The sequence below is a fragment of the Bison bison genome, unplaced genomic scaffold, assembly GCF_000754665.1.
Source record: "Bison bison bison isolate TAMUID 2011002044 unplaced genomic scaffold, Bison_UMD1.0 scf7180017864471, whole genome shotgun sequence".
Lineage (NCBI taxonomy): Eukaryota > Metazoa > Chordata > Mammalia > Artiodactyla > Bovidae > Bison > Bison bison.
The window spans coordinates 29,164,159-29,180,880 of record NW_011495032.1 but is presented as its reverse complement, the minus strand read 5'-3'; the positions used below and the strand labels follow the sequence as shown (position 1 = coordinate 29,180,880).

The window sequence follows — 16,722 nt, the reverse complement described above, 5'->3', positions numbered from 1 at the left end:
GGTCAGGAAGATCCCCAGAAGTAGGAAATGACAACCCACTCCAGTATTCTTGCCTTGAGAACCCCATGGACAGAGGAGCCTGGTGGGCTATAGTCTATGGGGTCACAGAGTCATACAAAACTGAAGCAACTTAGCATGTAGCTTCCAAAATATCATTTCAATGACCTCACTCACATCCTTATAAAGAAGTGCCATAATTTGGAAGTAATCCCTTAACATTTTGATTCTTTTCAAATTTTGCCCCTCACTAAAATTCTGTAGTCAACATCCCTCTACGTGCATTTTCCTATATGTTTAATATTTCATTAAGTAAAACAATTGCATTAAAAGTTGTGAACTTTGTTAATCCTCAAAATTCAGAATGCCAATCTGTGTTCCAAAGGGTTACTCAAAGGACACCCATCACCCTGGTAACTGAGATCGTCCATCACACACCTGAGTACCAGCCTAAAGACAACCTTTTAAAAATCATCATGACCTTAAAGTTTGAAGTCACTATTTCTTTATAATTTAAAACTCCAAAAGACCAAGAAAAAGGCACTGTTTCCATGGGCTTATGATCATCAAACTTTTGGGAGGAAAACAGCCAGGATAATCCATGCACTCTTATTTTATCTATCAGAAGTGTAAAAATAGATCACTTTAATCAAATTGATATTCAATTGTTAATTTCTTCTGTAATTCTCTAAACTTTTCTCAGACATCTATCAGCATATTTCTATCTCAATCCTAGACCCTATTTCTGTGGTCATTTTGTCGCTTTATATTTTGGTGTAATTTAATATATTTTTATAGCTCTTTGAAAGGAAAAATACATATTGACTTAGAAATTAGATACCATGCCTATACCTGTACCACATTTACCTAGCAGGTGGTTATCACTGGATCCATAAAGTCAGAGAATTTGGCTAGCTCTAATTCATCTCTTTTTTTGGCTGCACTTGGTCTTCGTTGCTTTTGCGCGGGCTTTCTCTAGTTGCGGTGAGTGGGGGGCTACTCTTTGTTGTGGTGTGAGGGGTTCTCACTGTGGTGGCTTCTCTTGCTGTGGAGCACAGGCTCTGGAGCTCTGGCTTAGTAGCTGTGGCACAGGGATTTAGCTGCTCAGTAGCACGTGGAATCTTCCTGGACAAGGGATCAAACCCATGTCCCCTGCATTGGCAGGCAGATTCTTATCCACTGCGCCATCAGGGAAGTCCTGGATATCATCTTGATGTATATCTTTAATATAGCACAAATAATTTAAATTTAAAAATAAAAGCAAAGATATCAGGTACCAATTCGTCTGCCTTCTTCAAGCCATTTATTTCACTTTTCCCTGGTAGAGTAACACTAAACTCTGACGATTAGTCAGCTGGATTTATTGCATATTTGAAATCTTCTCCAAATCCCTCCATTCTCGTAGTTAGAACACCAAGATCTATGCTCTCATTTGCATTTCTTTTGGCCACAGAAGCCTGGCTGATCTTTAAAAAAAAACAAACAAACAAAATAAGATGGTGTTCCTCACGCACTTATTTCCCCCAAACTTAGTGTAGGCCTTAAGGCCATCCATTAGCTTCCCATTGTTTTTAAGCTAAAGACTGAACATTTTAAGATGACTTAGAAAATTCCTGCATATTTGAGCCACCCTGGGGACCTCTCCAGTGCAATTCTCCCCTCCACACCTCTGTTCTCCAGTTCTGTCCCTCCCTCCTCACCATAGGACTAAGCTGTATCCCCCGATCTCAATACTTAAAACCTTTACTTTAAAGAATTGGTATCTTTAGACTGCCTCTCTGTAAGGCTGGACTCCTTACCTCTTAAATACTAGCAAAAGGTCTATTCAGATGTCATCACATCCTTAAGGCCCTGCCTAACTACCTATTTATCATTTTAGCCCCTGTTCCCACTCTGGCATTCCCAAACCTCCTCCCTTGTTTTATTTCTCTTCAAAAGTATTTTATCAGCATCTGACATTCTATGTATTTCACTTTTTTCTTTTTTTTGCTTTAATGGAAACTCCATCGGGGGAGGGAATTTTTATTGTTCCCAGTTGTATTTCCAGAATTTACAACAGCATCTCAATATGATAAATGCTCGATAAATGTTTGCTGAATAACTGATGGACTGAATAATAAAATGGGTGGATGCATGATAGAGGAACTGATGGATGGGTGGATTGATAACATGGGTCTCTTAGAATGGAGAATGAAGTGTCACGAGGAGTAATTAATTATCCAGTGTTGGAAGACATTAGTGATGTTTAAACCTGGGACAGAAAGACAAAGAAATCTTGTTCTTAGCCAGCTCCGTGAGTGGCCTTGGAGACTTCGTTTTTTTCACCTGATGATAGAGATAACTTGTTCTTCCTTCTCCCAGAGTCGTGTTTGTGGAAATAAGATGAAGAAAGGGAATTGCAAGCCCTATGCCAAGCTAGGACTTGTCAACATCCATTGGATCATAGAAAAAGGAAGAGAATTCCAGAAAAACATCTACTTGTGCTTCATTGACTACGCTAAAGACTTTGACTGTCTGGATCACAAAAAACTGTGGAAAATTCTTAAAGAGATAGGGATACCAGACCACCTTACCTGCCTTCTGAGAAACCTGTATGCAGATCAAGAAGCCAACAGTTAGGACCAGACTTGGAACAGCAGACTGGTTCAAAATTGGAAAAGGGCTGTACACATCTGTATACAACTGTATACATCAAGGCTGTACATTGTCACCCTGCTTATTTAGCTTATATGCAGAGTACATCATGAGAAATGCCAGACTGATGAAGCGCAAGCTAAGATTGCCCGAAGAAATATCAATAACCTCAGATATGCAGATGAAACCATCCTTATGGCAGAAAGTGAAGAGGAACTGAAGACCCTCTTGATAAACATGAAAAAGCAGAGTGAAAAAGCTGGCTTAAAACTCAGCATTCAAAAAATGAAGATCATAGCATCCAGTCCCATCACTTCATGGCAAATAGATGGGGAAACAATGGAATCAGTGACAGATTTTATTTTCTTGGGCTCCAAAATCACTGCAGATGGTGACTGCAGCTATGAAGTTGAAAGACACTTGCTTCTTGGGGAAAAAAAAAAAAAAAAAACTATGACAAACCTAGACAGAATATTAAATGCAGAGACATTACTTTGCTGAAAAAGGTCCATCTAGTCAAAGCTATGGTTTTTCCAGTAGTCGTGTATGGATGTGAGAGTTGGACCATGAAGAAAGTTGAATGCCGAGGAATTGATGCTTTCGAGCTGTGGTGTTGGAGAAGACTCTTGAGGGTCCCTTGGACTGCAAGGAGATCCAACCAGTCCATCCTAAAGGAAATCAGTCCTGAATATTCATTGGAAGGATTGATGCTGAAGCTGAAGTTGCAATACTTTGACCACCTCATGCGAAGAGCTGGTTCATTAGAAAAAACTCTGATGCTGGAAAAGATTGAAGGAAGGAGGAGAAGGGGATGATAGAGGACAAGATGGTTGGATGGCATCAGTGACTCGATGGACATGAGTTTGAGCCAGCTCTGGGAGTTGGTAAAGGACAGGGAAGCCTGGCGTGTTGCAGTCCATGGGGTTTCAGAGTCAGACATGATGGAGCAACTGAACAGCAATATGCAGAGCTAAAGGTTCTTAAAATGTCAATGTGTTATATTCTGTTCACCAGAAAGTACCAGCCTCTTAAACACATAAGTGAAGTGTACCACAGAGTAATCACTTATTTTCTTATACTCTTATTGGATTCTGTAAAAATAAGTGTACTATGTCATAAATGATTGTATTTGTCTGTTCATTAGATGTAAATTCTCTGTGAGCAGGGAGTTCTCTGTTTTGTTTTGTTTTTTTAAGTCTTTTTTGTCTGCAATAACTCAAGATGGTAAGATGCTTTAAATAGTTTTTGAATAAGGAAAAGAAATTAAATGCAGTTGTATAAAATGAAATATGCCTGACCTTAAACTAGTCTACGCTATGCTCTTTTAGCTATGTTGGTAATAAATACACATCTGCACTTACCCTTAGTATCTGACCTGGACAGGATGACCTGGGAGATTTTCTGTAGTCATTCCTGAACTTCTTTACATTCTCATTTCTAGATTATCAGGAGGGATAGGAATGGACGTTTTGTTCCTCTTGTTGGTTAATTAGCTCTATATCAACTAAGCAGTTGAAAGAGAGAGGGCACAGAGAAAAGGCTGAACTACTTTGTTCTTATTTTTTTAAATTAGATTGAATAACTGACAACATTTTCTAACAAGATTCTCCTCAATGTCACACCTGATGGTTAAAAATTATTAAACCTCTCATAAAATTCTACTTTTATAGCAGGCTGTCCATTCAGTGTAGTAGATCTGAAGTACCAGTGTATGAGCATACAACTGAACCGGTAGAAACACCAGCCACAGAGACCTTCAAACAAATGCCTCAAAGACTATCTCGGGCTCAGCAAACCAATGGCAGCAACCCACATCACCAGGTGAGACCAAAGAGGAAAAGAACAACCAAAGCACAATTAATCTGGACTGGCATTGGTGTGGTGAACTGCCATGGGCCATTCCTTAATTTGGGGAATATTTTCAAGGTGCTAATATGATCAAGGAAAAATCTAGGAGCGTATTTCTTTTTTGAAGCTCATTACAAGCTGTTTTTATTGTCATTTGAGCTTCAAAATTATCAACACAGCTAAGAACTAGGTCAGTAGGTTTTCCTTCTTCTAATCCACCATTAGGAACATATTTCTTAAAATAGCTTATATCCAGTCATAAAGTGCTACATATTTATTGTAAAGTTTGGAAAATTCAGAGACAAGCAAAGAGCAAAATTAAAATTGCAATCAATCTCTAACTATTGTTAATATTTTTGGTTTGTTATTTTCTCTGCAAATATTTCAAATATAGTTTACATCATACTGCAAAATGTATTGATTATGTAGTTCTATAACTGTAAGTTATATTGTGGGTGTTTTCTCATTGCTGTTACAATTCTTCAAGAACATCTTAATGGTTGTATACTTTTTACTTAAATGTAAAAATTCAATATTTATCTAACCCATCCTCTGTTGTTGGATATTTGGGTTATTTCTAACTTTTGCTATAATTTCAAAATTTACTACTGAAATCTTCGTAACTTGATCTTTGTACATGGCTCCCCACTTATTTCATGAGTGTATATTTTGTAAAGTGGGAACTAAATGAGAAGTGGGAACATTTTAAAGACTCTTCATACAAAATTGCTATTTAGAAAGGATATACCAAATTACACTCCTAGTGAGTTCAAGTAACTCTCTGAATCTTTGTTAATATTGACTATTAACATTTTAAATTTTGTTAAGTTTAGGAGGAGGATATAGTTTATTTGCCATAATTTCTATTTCTCTGATTAAGGGTGAAATGAAACTTCCTTTTCCCCACATAGTTTAGAAGGTAGTTATATTTCCTTTCTGTTGGTGTCTGCTGCTCATTTGTACTGATGCATCAGCTTGATTTATTAATGGATTTTAACTTTTTAAATGTTAAATTTAACTGTGCAGAACCTTTCTTTATAGTTATTTTCTTTAATCTTATTTATAATGTGACTTCTTATATAGACATTTTTAATTCTTATGAAAGTGCTCTCAATCTTAACATTCCTGACTTTTTACACAGCTTTATACTAGGAAAGTTTTTACCATTAAGAAATCAAATGACTTTTTAGATGTATTTGTTTTAACACTATTTGATTGTTTTTTAACATTTAAAGTTTAAATATACCTGGCTGTTATTTTGATACATGTTAAAAAGTGAGGGTATTCCCTTACTCTTACTTTGCATTTAAATAACCGGTTTTCTCTCACTTCAAATTAATCTTTTCCTTTTTTAAATTCTATGTAGTGGTTTCTTTAGTATATATTATAATTTTCACCATTTTAAAGAATGTGTTTTATTGCCATCTATTTGGCTCAATTGCTTTTAATTTTATTTTTAACACAAGAATATTTTTTATTCTAGCTTTATGATACCATTAGCATATTATAGAACAAAGTTTTTCTTTTTCTTCAATTCAAAATGTATTCATTATGATCTTTCACACCATCAATTTAACTCACATGGGATAATTCACAAAGTAACCCAAAGTTGATAGTTTTCATTTTTGTTTGCTTGTTTTTCCTACTGAGATAAAATTGATATAACATTACATTAGTTGCAGATGTACAACATAATAATTCAATGTATGTACAACTGTGAAATGCTCACCATCATTCTAGTCAATGACCTCCACCACACATAGTTACAAAGTTTTTCTTTCAATAAGAATATTTAAGATCAACTCTCTTAGCAACTTTTGAATATACAACTAACTATGTTACTAACTATAGTCACCATTCTGTATCAGAGCTAATTTATTTTTTAACTGGAAGTTTGCATCTTCGGATCACCTTCATCCATTTTGTCTGCCTCTGACACCCTGCTTCAGCAATCACTGGTCTATTTTTGTATCTATGTGCTCAGTTTTTCGGTTTGGGGTGTTTTTGCTGGTTTTTTTTTTTTTTAAGACTCCACATACCAGTTAGATCATGCAGTATTACTGTTCCTCTGTCTAAACTATTTCAAATAACATAATACCTTCAAGGTCCATCAATGTTATTGCAAGTGGCAAAATTTCCTCCTTCTTATGGTTCATTTATATATTTTACATACACACAGATAGATACAGATACATCACATTTTCCCTACCTGTTCATCCATCAGTGGACATTTAGGTTGCGTCCATGCCTTGACTATTGTAAACAATGCTGCAGTGAGCATGGGTGTGAGAATATCTTTTCGAGTTACTGTTCTTGTTTCCTTTGGATAAATATTCAGAAATGGACTGTATGGATCATATATTAGTTCTATCTCTGATTTTTTGAGGAATCTCCAAACTGTTTTCCATAGTGGCAGCATCAATCTACATTCCCATCAATAGTGAACAATGGTTTCCTTTTCACCAGCACTTGTTACTTGTGTTTTTGATAGGAGAAGGTGATGGCACCCCACTCCAGTACTCTTGCCTGGAAAATCCCATGGACGGAGGAGCCTGGTGGGCTGCAGTCCATGGGGTCGCTGAGAGTCGGACATGACTGAAGCGACTTAGCAGCAGCAGTAGCAGCAGTTCTAATAGGGATGAAGTGATATCCCATGTGGTTTTAATTTGCAAGTTCCTGATGAGTGTCTTCTCATGTTCCTGTTGGCCATTTGTATGTCTTCTTTGGAAAACTGTCTATTCGTAGAAATTCTGTTCATTTTAAAAATTAGGTTATTTGTAGTTTTTGTTAGTGTGCTAGGTCGTGTGTGTGTGTGTGTGTCTATCTATGTGTCTGTGTGTCTGTTGACATTTTTTCTTTGACCTTTGTGTTAGTTCAAACTGCTGTCTTTGTTTTCAGTGGTCCCAAGGCATCTAGAATGAAAAAGTAGGAAGTCAAGAAATACCTGGAGTAACAGACAAATTTGGCCTTGGAGTACAAAACAAAGCAGGGCAAAGGCTAACAGAGTTTTGCAAAGAGAACGCACTGGTCATAGCAAACACCCTCTTTCAACAACACAAGAGAAGACTCTACACATGGACATCACCAGATGGTCAATACTGAAATCATTTTGATTATAATTCTTTGAAGCCAAAGATGGAGAAGCTCTATACAGGCATCAGAAACAAGACTGGGAGCTGACTGTGGCTCAGATCATGAATTCCTTATTGCCAAATTCAGACTTAAATTGAAGAAAGTAGGGAAAACCACTAGACCATTCAGGTATGACCTAAATCAAATCCCTGATGATTATACAGTGGAAGTGACAAATAGATTCAAGGGATTAGATCTGATAGACAGAGTGCCTGAAGAACTATGGATGGGGGTTCATGACATTGTACAGGAGGCAGGGATCAAGACCATCCCCAAGAAAAAGAAATGCAAAAAGGCAAAATGGTTGTCTGAGGAGGCCTTACAAACAGGTATGAAAAGAAGAGAAGCGAAAGGCAAAGGAGAAAAGGAAAGATATACCCATTTGAATGCAGAGTTCCAAAGAGTAGCAAGGAGAGATAAGAAAGCCTTCCTCAGTGATCAATGCAAAGAAATAGAGGAAAACAATAGAATGGGAAAGACTAGAGATCTCTTCAAGAAAATGAGATATACCAAGGGAACATTTCATGCAAAGATGGGCACAATAAAGGACAGAAGTGGTATGGATCTAACAGAAGCAGAAGATATTAAGAAGAGGTGGCAAGAATACACAGAGGAACTATACTAAAAAGATCTTTATGACCCAGGTAATCATGATGATCACTCACCTACAGCCAGACATCCTAGAATGCAAAGTCAAGTGGGCCTTAGGAAGCATCACTATGAACAAAGCTAGTGGAGGTGATGGAATTCCAGTTGAGCTATTTCAAATCCTAAGAGATGATGCTGTGAAAGTGCTGCACTCAATATGCCAGCAAATTTGGAAAACTCAGCAGTGGCCACAGGACTGGAAAAGATCAGTTTTCATTCCAATCCCAAAGAAAGGCAAAGCCAAAGAATGCTCAAACTACTGCACAATTGCACTCATCTCACACGCTAGCAAAGTAATGCTCAAAGTTCTCCAAGCCAGGCTTCAACAGTAGGTGAATTGTGAACTTCCAGATGTTCAAGCTGGATTTAGAAAAGGCAGAGGAACCAGAGATCAAATTGCCAGCATCCGTTGGATCATGGAAAAAGCAAGAGAGTTCCAGAAAAACATCTACTTCTGCTTTATTGACTATGCCAAAACCTTTGACTGTGTGGATCACAACAAACTGTGGAAAATTCTTCAAGAGGTGGGAATATCAGACCACCTGATCTGCCTCTTGAGAAATCTGTATGCAGGTCAGGAAGCAACAGTTAGAACTGGACATAGAACAACAGACTGGTTCCAAATTGGGAAAGGAGTATGCCAAGGCTGTATATTGTCACCCTGCTTATTTAACTTATATGCAGAGTACATTAAGAGAAATGCTAGACCAGATGAAGCACAAGCTGGAATGAAGATTGCTGGGAGAAATATCAATAATCTCAGACATGCAGATGACACCACCCTTATGGCAGAAAGTGAAGGCAAACTCAAGAGCCTCTTGATGAAACTAAAAGAGGAGAGTGAAAAAGGTGGCTTAAAACTCAACATTCAGAAAACGAAGATCATGGCATCCGGTCCTATCACTTCATGGCAAATAGATGGGGAAACAGTGGAAACAGTGGCTGACTTTATTTTTTTGAGCTCCAAAATCACTGCAGATGGTGACTGCAGCCATGAAATTAAAAGATGCTTACTCCTTGGAAGGAAAATTATGACCAATCTAGACAGCATATTAAAAAGCAGAGACATTACTTTGTCAACAAAGGTCCATCTAGTCAAAGCTATGGTTTTTCCAGTAGTCATGTATGGATGTGAGAGGTGGACTATAAAGAAAGCTGAGTGCCAAAGAATTGATGCTTTTGAACTGTGGTGTTGGAGGAGACTCTTGAGAGTCCCTTGGACTGCAAGGAGATCCAACCAGTCTATCCCAAAGGAAATCAGTCCTGAATCCCCATTGGAAGGACTGATGCTGAAGCTGAAACTCCAGTACTTTGGCCACCTTATGAGAAGAACTGACTCACTGGACAAGACCCTGATGCTGGGAAAGACTGAAGATAGGAGGAGAAGGGGATGACAGAGGATAAAGGATGGCATCACTGACTCAATGGACATGTGTTTGAGTAAACTCTGGGAGTTGGTGATGGACAGGGTGGCCTGGCATGCTGCAGTCCATGGCATCACAAAGAGTCGGACAGGACTGAGAGACTGAACTGAAGGCATCTAGAGTGTGATGAGACAGGTTAGACAGAAGCCACTGCGTTAGACAGAAAAAATCAGAATAGTGGACTATGGTCCAGACCTTTCCTTTCTTCTCCAGGCAGAAGCTGAATTGTTCTTGTATTGTTGTTCAATCAGTGTATCTTGATGGGAGGGAGGATCCAGGGCTTCCTTTTCCACCATCTTGATGGCATCACTCTTATTTTTAAAGTGGTGATGTTGTTCAGTCACTCAGTCATGTCTGACTCTTTGCAACCCCACAGACTACAACATGCCAGGCTTCCCTATCCTTCACCACCTCTCAGAGCTTGCTCAAACTCATGTCCATTGAGTCAGTACTGTTATTAAACAACTATTCTTCTAGGAAAACTTTAAAATCATTTGTAAGGTGCCAAATTAGTCTGTTAGTATTTCATTTAGGCTTGCATTAAACCTATATGTTGTTGTGGGAATATCTGTCATCTTTGTGGTATTTAGGTCTCTACTTTTTTCAGCTCTCTTTCTAGCTCTCAGTAAAAGGTTATATGTAGCTTACTTCTTATCATTCTGTGTCTCTCCTTGGGGACACCCTGGGTATCACACATTTGTTGCTATTGTGAATAAAGGTTTTTCTAATTTTACCTTTTTTGTAATTAGATCGATTATGGTTATGGATTTCTGAATCATTATCTTGTAAAGAAAAGCCTTTATAAACCCTTAGTAATTTTAAATATTGGTTTAGCTTGAACCTCTTGCTTCTAGGTAGGCAATCAAAAGGTTTGTTTCAGTCTCTTTCTTTCTAGTACCTAAACCTCTCATTTCTCTTTCATGTCTTCAGTCCTGAGAGGCTCCGGATCTTTTACAACAAAATTGAGTAATGCAAGAAATGATGAGGCTTGTATCATTGATCTTAAGTTGGATCAGCTTTAATGGGGCTTTTTTCTAGCATTTCTTCATTAAATACTATGGTGTTAGTTGTCTGTTTGAGATTCTTTCTAGTATGGGGAAAGTCATTTTCTTTTTCTTTTTTAAGAAGTTTTTTGGGGGGATGCAGTCAGAATTGATTTTGAATTTATTTGTTTTATATTCCATGTTTTCTCTTCTTGGAAGTACTGCACCAATAGCGTCCCTGATAGTAAATATTCCTGGGATTGTGGGGACTAAAAGCTAAACTTGTTCATAGTGAATTATTCTCTAACTACACTTTAGATTTTATTTGCTCATTTTTTATTTAGAACTGCATTATTTATGAATCAGAATAGTCTCTCTTTCTCACTCAATATGATTTTTGTTGGTTTTGAGCATTTGAGATTTGGTAGCTACACATGTGGCTGCAGTCCATGGGGTCACTAGGAGTTGGACATGACTGAGCGACTTCACTTTCACTTTTTACTTTCATGCATTGGAGAAGGAAATGGCAACCTACTCCAGTGTTCTTGCCTGGAGAATCCCAGGGACAGGGGAGCCTGGTGGGCTTCCGTCTATGGGGTCGCACAGAGTTGGACACGACTGAAGCGACTTAGCAGCAGCAGCAGCAGCTACACATAAGCAACTACTTATTATTCATCTTAACAATTTATCTAACATAAGGACCATTTATTTCTTTAGACCAAGTTCAAGAGTAAAAGCTTAGGACATGGGAAACTTTATAATATTTAGATAAAATTTTCAGTTCACAGTTTAAGAGTTAAATAGACAAAGTTCAAGAAAGCCCTAGGACATTGGAATCTTTATAATATTAGATAAATTTTTCTGTTTCTTCAGGCTTAATAATCTCTTCATACTTCTTCATACTTTCTTCAGTTAACTTTGATAATTTAATTTTTTTGAAAAAATTATCTGCTTCACGATTTTCAATTTTAATTAATTAAGATATTTTAAACTTATCATTTCATTCACTTTTCAAATCTTCAAATTTCTTTTAATTCAACTCAAATATTCTCAGCTTTTACCCCAAGAGAATAAAGTGGCATTTGTATCAGAAGGATCAAACTAAATATGTTAGGAAGACCTGTAATACCCTCAAAATACAAAACTGCATATCTGTCTTTGGCCTATTTAATACACTTAATTGCATAGCTTTTCCTGAAGACGATAGATCAGGTTAATCTGATGTTCACAAGGATCAAGTACATCATAACTTTTCTATCCATTAAGAACTATGAATTAATGGCAACAGTGGTACATGCAATTAATTACAGTATAATTTGTATTGCCCGTTTGCAGCATTTTTAGAAGACTGCATAGTGACATCCTTAAGGAGATACAAACCTATCCTCATTTACATGTAGCTGAGGAACATGAATTTTCTCTTACCTGTTGTCCCCTAAAGAGTGGTCAGTTCCAACCCCAACACATGCTATCTGTGATGTACAACTGTCTTGCTCACTGTCTCAGTAAAGTTTAAATTTGAGAGGACTCTGCCTATTCAATTTTGATATCTTTAAATTACTCCAGTGTCCATAGATAATAAGTCTCCTCCCAAAACTTCAAAATAAAGCTTACATACAGACAAGGCTTTCTTCTGCCCACAATTCCTTAGTTTGACAACTCAGTATTCTAAGATTCTGTGTATTATAATTTAAAAGTCGGGGAAGGGGGAAAATTAGTTCATCTGTACATAAAGAAAATGTTCAGGAATTTTCAAAGGGAAGAGTTGAGAGAGGAAAGTGAAAGAAACATAAGAGAGAGGAAACTTAAAAAAGCAAAATCCCAGTGAAATACTTTCCATCAAAGGGATTAGAAGTGCTTCTTGTTTTTTAAGCGTACATTCTGCAACTACTTTATCGTGTTTTCAATCAGCTGTTGATGTGCCCTCCCGTGTGTAACTCCACTTCTAGGCGTTCCTTTCATCATCGTAATCAGTACAGTCAGACCCTAAGGAAGGTCTTCAAAATATGATCATCTGTGATGTTTTTCAATCAAAGAGAAATTAGAGTTCCCATAATGCAGTTGTTTTGGGTAGAAGTGCGAGTGGAGAGGGCCTTGTGCCCACAAGGAATGGCTGCCCCGCTGCCTCTGGGTGGTGGTCTTTCAGGTCTGTGTGTGTTCGTCAGCAGCTCAGGCAGCTGAGCCGCTCACACTACCTCAAGGCACACCCAACAAGGCTGGCTGGAGGGCCTGCAGAGAGCTGAAATTATGCATGGGGGGACAAACGAAGAGCTGCTCCACTTTCTGCTCTGAATAAAAGAGGAAGAAAAGTCATTTTCACAAAGCAGTATGTTTCACTTTTTAAATTTTTATCGTTTTTTAATTGGCACATAATTGCTTTACAATGTTTTGTTAGTTTCTGCTGTACAGTGGAGTAAATCAGTTATATGTATGCATAAATCTCCTCCCTTTAAAGCCTCCCTCCCACCCCTGCCAGCCCGTCTCACCCCTCCAGATCATCTCAGAGCACTGAGCCGAGCTCTCTGTGCTATACGGCAGCTTCTCACTAGCTATCTGCTTTACACGTGGTAGTGTATATATCTGAAGAAGGGAATGGCAACCCACGCCAGTATTTTTGTCTGGAGAATTCCATGGACAGAGAAGCCTGGTGGACTACAATCCACGGGGTCGCAAAGAGTCTGACATGACCGAACACTAACACTCACTTTGCAGTGTATATGTATCAATCCTACTTTCCCAGGTCATCTCGCCCACTCCCCCACTGTGTCCACACATCCATTCTCTACGTCTGCGCCTCTATTCCTGCACTGAAAACATTTAAAATTATACAAACAAGACTTGGATCTGTTTGCCTTATATTTTAAAACAGTTAAAATCACAGATAAGGGTAAAGTCCTTTTCAGCCACAATTCCCAGCTCAAATCTGGTCCCTAGTTTTTTGCTGCTGTTACTGCTAAGTCGCTTCAGTCGTGTCTGACTCTGTGCGACCCCAGAGACGGCAGCCCACCAGGCTCCCCCGTCCTTGGGATTCTCCAGGCAAGAACACTGGAGTGGGTTGCCATTTCCTTCTCCAAAGCGTGAAAGTGAAAAGTGAAAGTGAAGTCGCTCAGTCGTGTCCGACTCCTAGCAACCCCATGGACTGCAGCCTGCCAGGCTCCTCCGTCCATGGGATTTTCCAGGCAAGAGTACTGGAGTGCTAGTTTGAGGTTATCAATTTGGGGTATATCTTGCAGACCTTATACTACACATACAACTATTCAAATATTCGTATGTGTGTGTGTGTGCCCAAAAGGGACAAATGGCTATTATCTATTAAACTTAAAATCTGGGGGAAGATTTGGGAGAATGGCATTGAAACATGTATAATATCATATGTGAAACGAGTCACCAGTCCAGGTTCGATGCACGATACTGGATGCTTGGGGCTGGTGCACTGGGATGACCCAGAGGGATGGTATGGGGAGGGAGGAGGGAGGAGGGTTCAGGATGGGGAACACATGTATACCTGTGGCGGATTCATTTTGATATTTGGCAAAACTAATACAATTTGTAAAGTTTAAAAATAAAATAAAATTTAAAAAATCTGGGGGAAAAATCTTAAAACCTGGAACTTGCACTTATATGCACAAGGAGGTATGAGCCACTTTGTTCATTGCAACACTGCTGATTAATTCTGAAAAGCTGGAAACAGCCTAATATCCTTCCATTGCAAGTGACTAAATAAGTCATGATACCTGTTCTCTGGATACATCATGATACATCCATATGTGCTAACTTTTAATGCTTATCAATTGCAGGATGGTATGTATCATATGATAATATTGATATTAATGATATAGATTTCACTGATTCACTGTGACCTATGCTAGGCATGTAGAAATTGTTCGAATATTTGAATGAAGAGGTAGATAGGCACGAGTCACTCAGAAGGGCCACCAAGAGAAGGTACCCAACCAGAGAATGTGACTTCAAGTCTGTAGCTCACTTTTTTCCCCTGCCCCACCCTCTTTCTCTTGTAGGCTATTCTATGGAAGAACGTTCCCCAGTGCCCAGTCCCTCTTCAGATTATTTATAGGGAGGAGAGAAGGTCACAGAGTATAGCCACAGCTGCCTATCAAGGTAGAATAATGAAATCTAATCTCCCATCCAGACCTGTTGACTGGTACATGGTGCCCCAGGAACCTGGGCCAATCTGGGTCAGGTCAGGACTGGCTCTTAGGGTGCAGTTCAGGAAGCAGCTAAGTTTGGTAAGAAAATCCTGTATGAGAACTGAGCTGATGATTATTAACTCAAAGAGACTCGGTGAATGCAAAGAGAAATGATGAATCTCAGTGCACATGAAATGGAAAGATAAGAAACTTTCAGTAGAAGGTACAAGTGAAAGATTTCTTGAGCCAAGAGAAATAAAATAATCCAGCTGCTTTTTGCAGATGCCTTTGGGGAAGATGTTCTGGGCAGCAACGAAACTCAGGCAAAAGACTATTGTGACTTATTTTTAAAACCTAAAAATTTTACTCATGTTTGTATATCTTTAAAGAAAAGTGTCTCATGTAAAACTGAGATGATGTGATTGCACTTTGAGCATACAAACACTCGCCACTTTTTGAAAAAGAAAAATTTTTGGAATATCATTATCGTGTTATTATGAATTTTTAGGAATATGGATTTAATTCAAATCAAAGACTTATCTTCTCTATTTCTTGCTTCTCTAGACCATATTCAGCGTTAGGAATGAACTGTGGAGGACCCAGAAATCCATTAATGCTCTCCATAGAGACAGAAGGTAGGAACCATGTATGTGGATAAATACTAACAGCAGAGACACATCAGTAGCATTACACTTTGCTTTTATAGAAAAAAATTTTGCAAAGTTTTTACTGCATTGTTTCTAATCTGGAAATAGTCCTTAAATGGAGAAATCCTGTGATTCCATGTGAAGGTAATGGGGAGATTTGAGTGGTTAAGCATAACAAAAACCACATGGATAGTTAGATTGTTTTAGGTTTTAATTTATTTTATTCCTTGAAATTTGCTTAAGCATTTTCAGTGAGGTATTCTGTGTGCCTCTTGTGTGTCTTACCTGCTTCTATAGAAATCTGTATACCTTCTCTAGCAGCATCTTTCTCGAAGGTTTATTACGTTGGTTGGAAACTGTTTACCATCTTATTGTGTCTCAAAGGCAGATCATTCTTGGAGTCCCTGTATCCTGTTGTCATTCCTTTAGAAGACAGAATTCCTGACCCTCAATAGGAAAGACCCCCGAGGGAAGATCTTTGTTTGCAGGCACAATAATTGGTATCTTGTAGATGCTCAGTAAACTAATGTATAAATATATGCTAATAAATATGTATTAAAAATGCTGTCAATAAATTTATTGAGCATTTAATATAGCTTCATCATATATATGCCCATATATACATAATGAGATGTGCTTCATAATATAAAAATATGATAGATAAGGAGCATTTAAAAATTCTATAATAATTCATTAAAAGAAGCTTAACAACACTTTTAAAAATAATTTAATGTTAAAAACAATGTTGATCTTTTTTATCTTTTTCGTGATGTCAGTTCAGTTCAGTTCAGTCACTCAATCATGTCCAACATGTCTGACTCTTTGCGACCCCATGGACTGCAGCATGCCGGGCCTCCCTGTCCATCACCAACTCCTGGAGCTTGCTCAAACTCACGTCCATCGAGTCGGTGATGCCATCTCATGCTCTGTCATCCCCTTCTCCTGCCTCCAATTTTTCTCAGCATCAGGGTCTTTTCAGATGAGTCAGTTCTTCACATCACGTGGCCAAAATATTGGAACTTCAGCTTCAGCACCAATCCTTTCAATGAACACTCAGGACTGATTTCCTTTAGGATGGGCTGGTTGGATCTCCTTGTAATCCAATGGACTCTCAAGAGTCTTCTCCAACACCACAGCTCAAAAGCATCAATTCTTCAGTGCTCAGCTTTCTTTAGAGTCCAACTCTCACATCCATACATGACTACTGGAAAAACCATAGCTTTGACTAGACAGACCTTTGCTGGCAAAGTAATGTCTCTGC

General features: G+C 38.3%; 1 protein-coding gene across 1 annotated transcript in view; it reads left to right on the top strand.

Annotated features, from left to right (window-relative positions):
• The window catches only part of DYTN (dystrotelin), a 74,660-nt gene that overhangs the window by 42,201 nt on the left and 15,737 nt on the right, over positions 1 to 16,722 (top strand). The window lies entirely within an intron of this gene.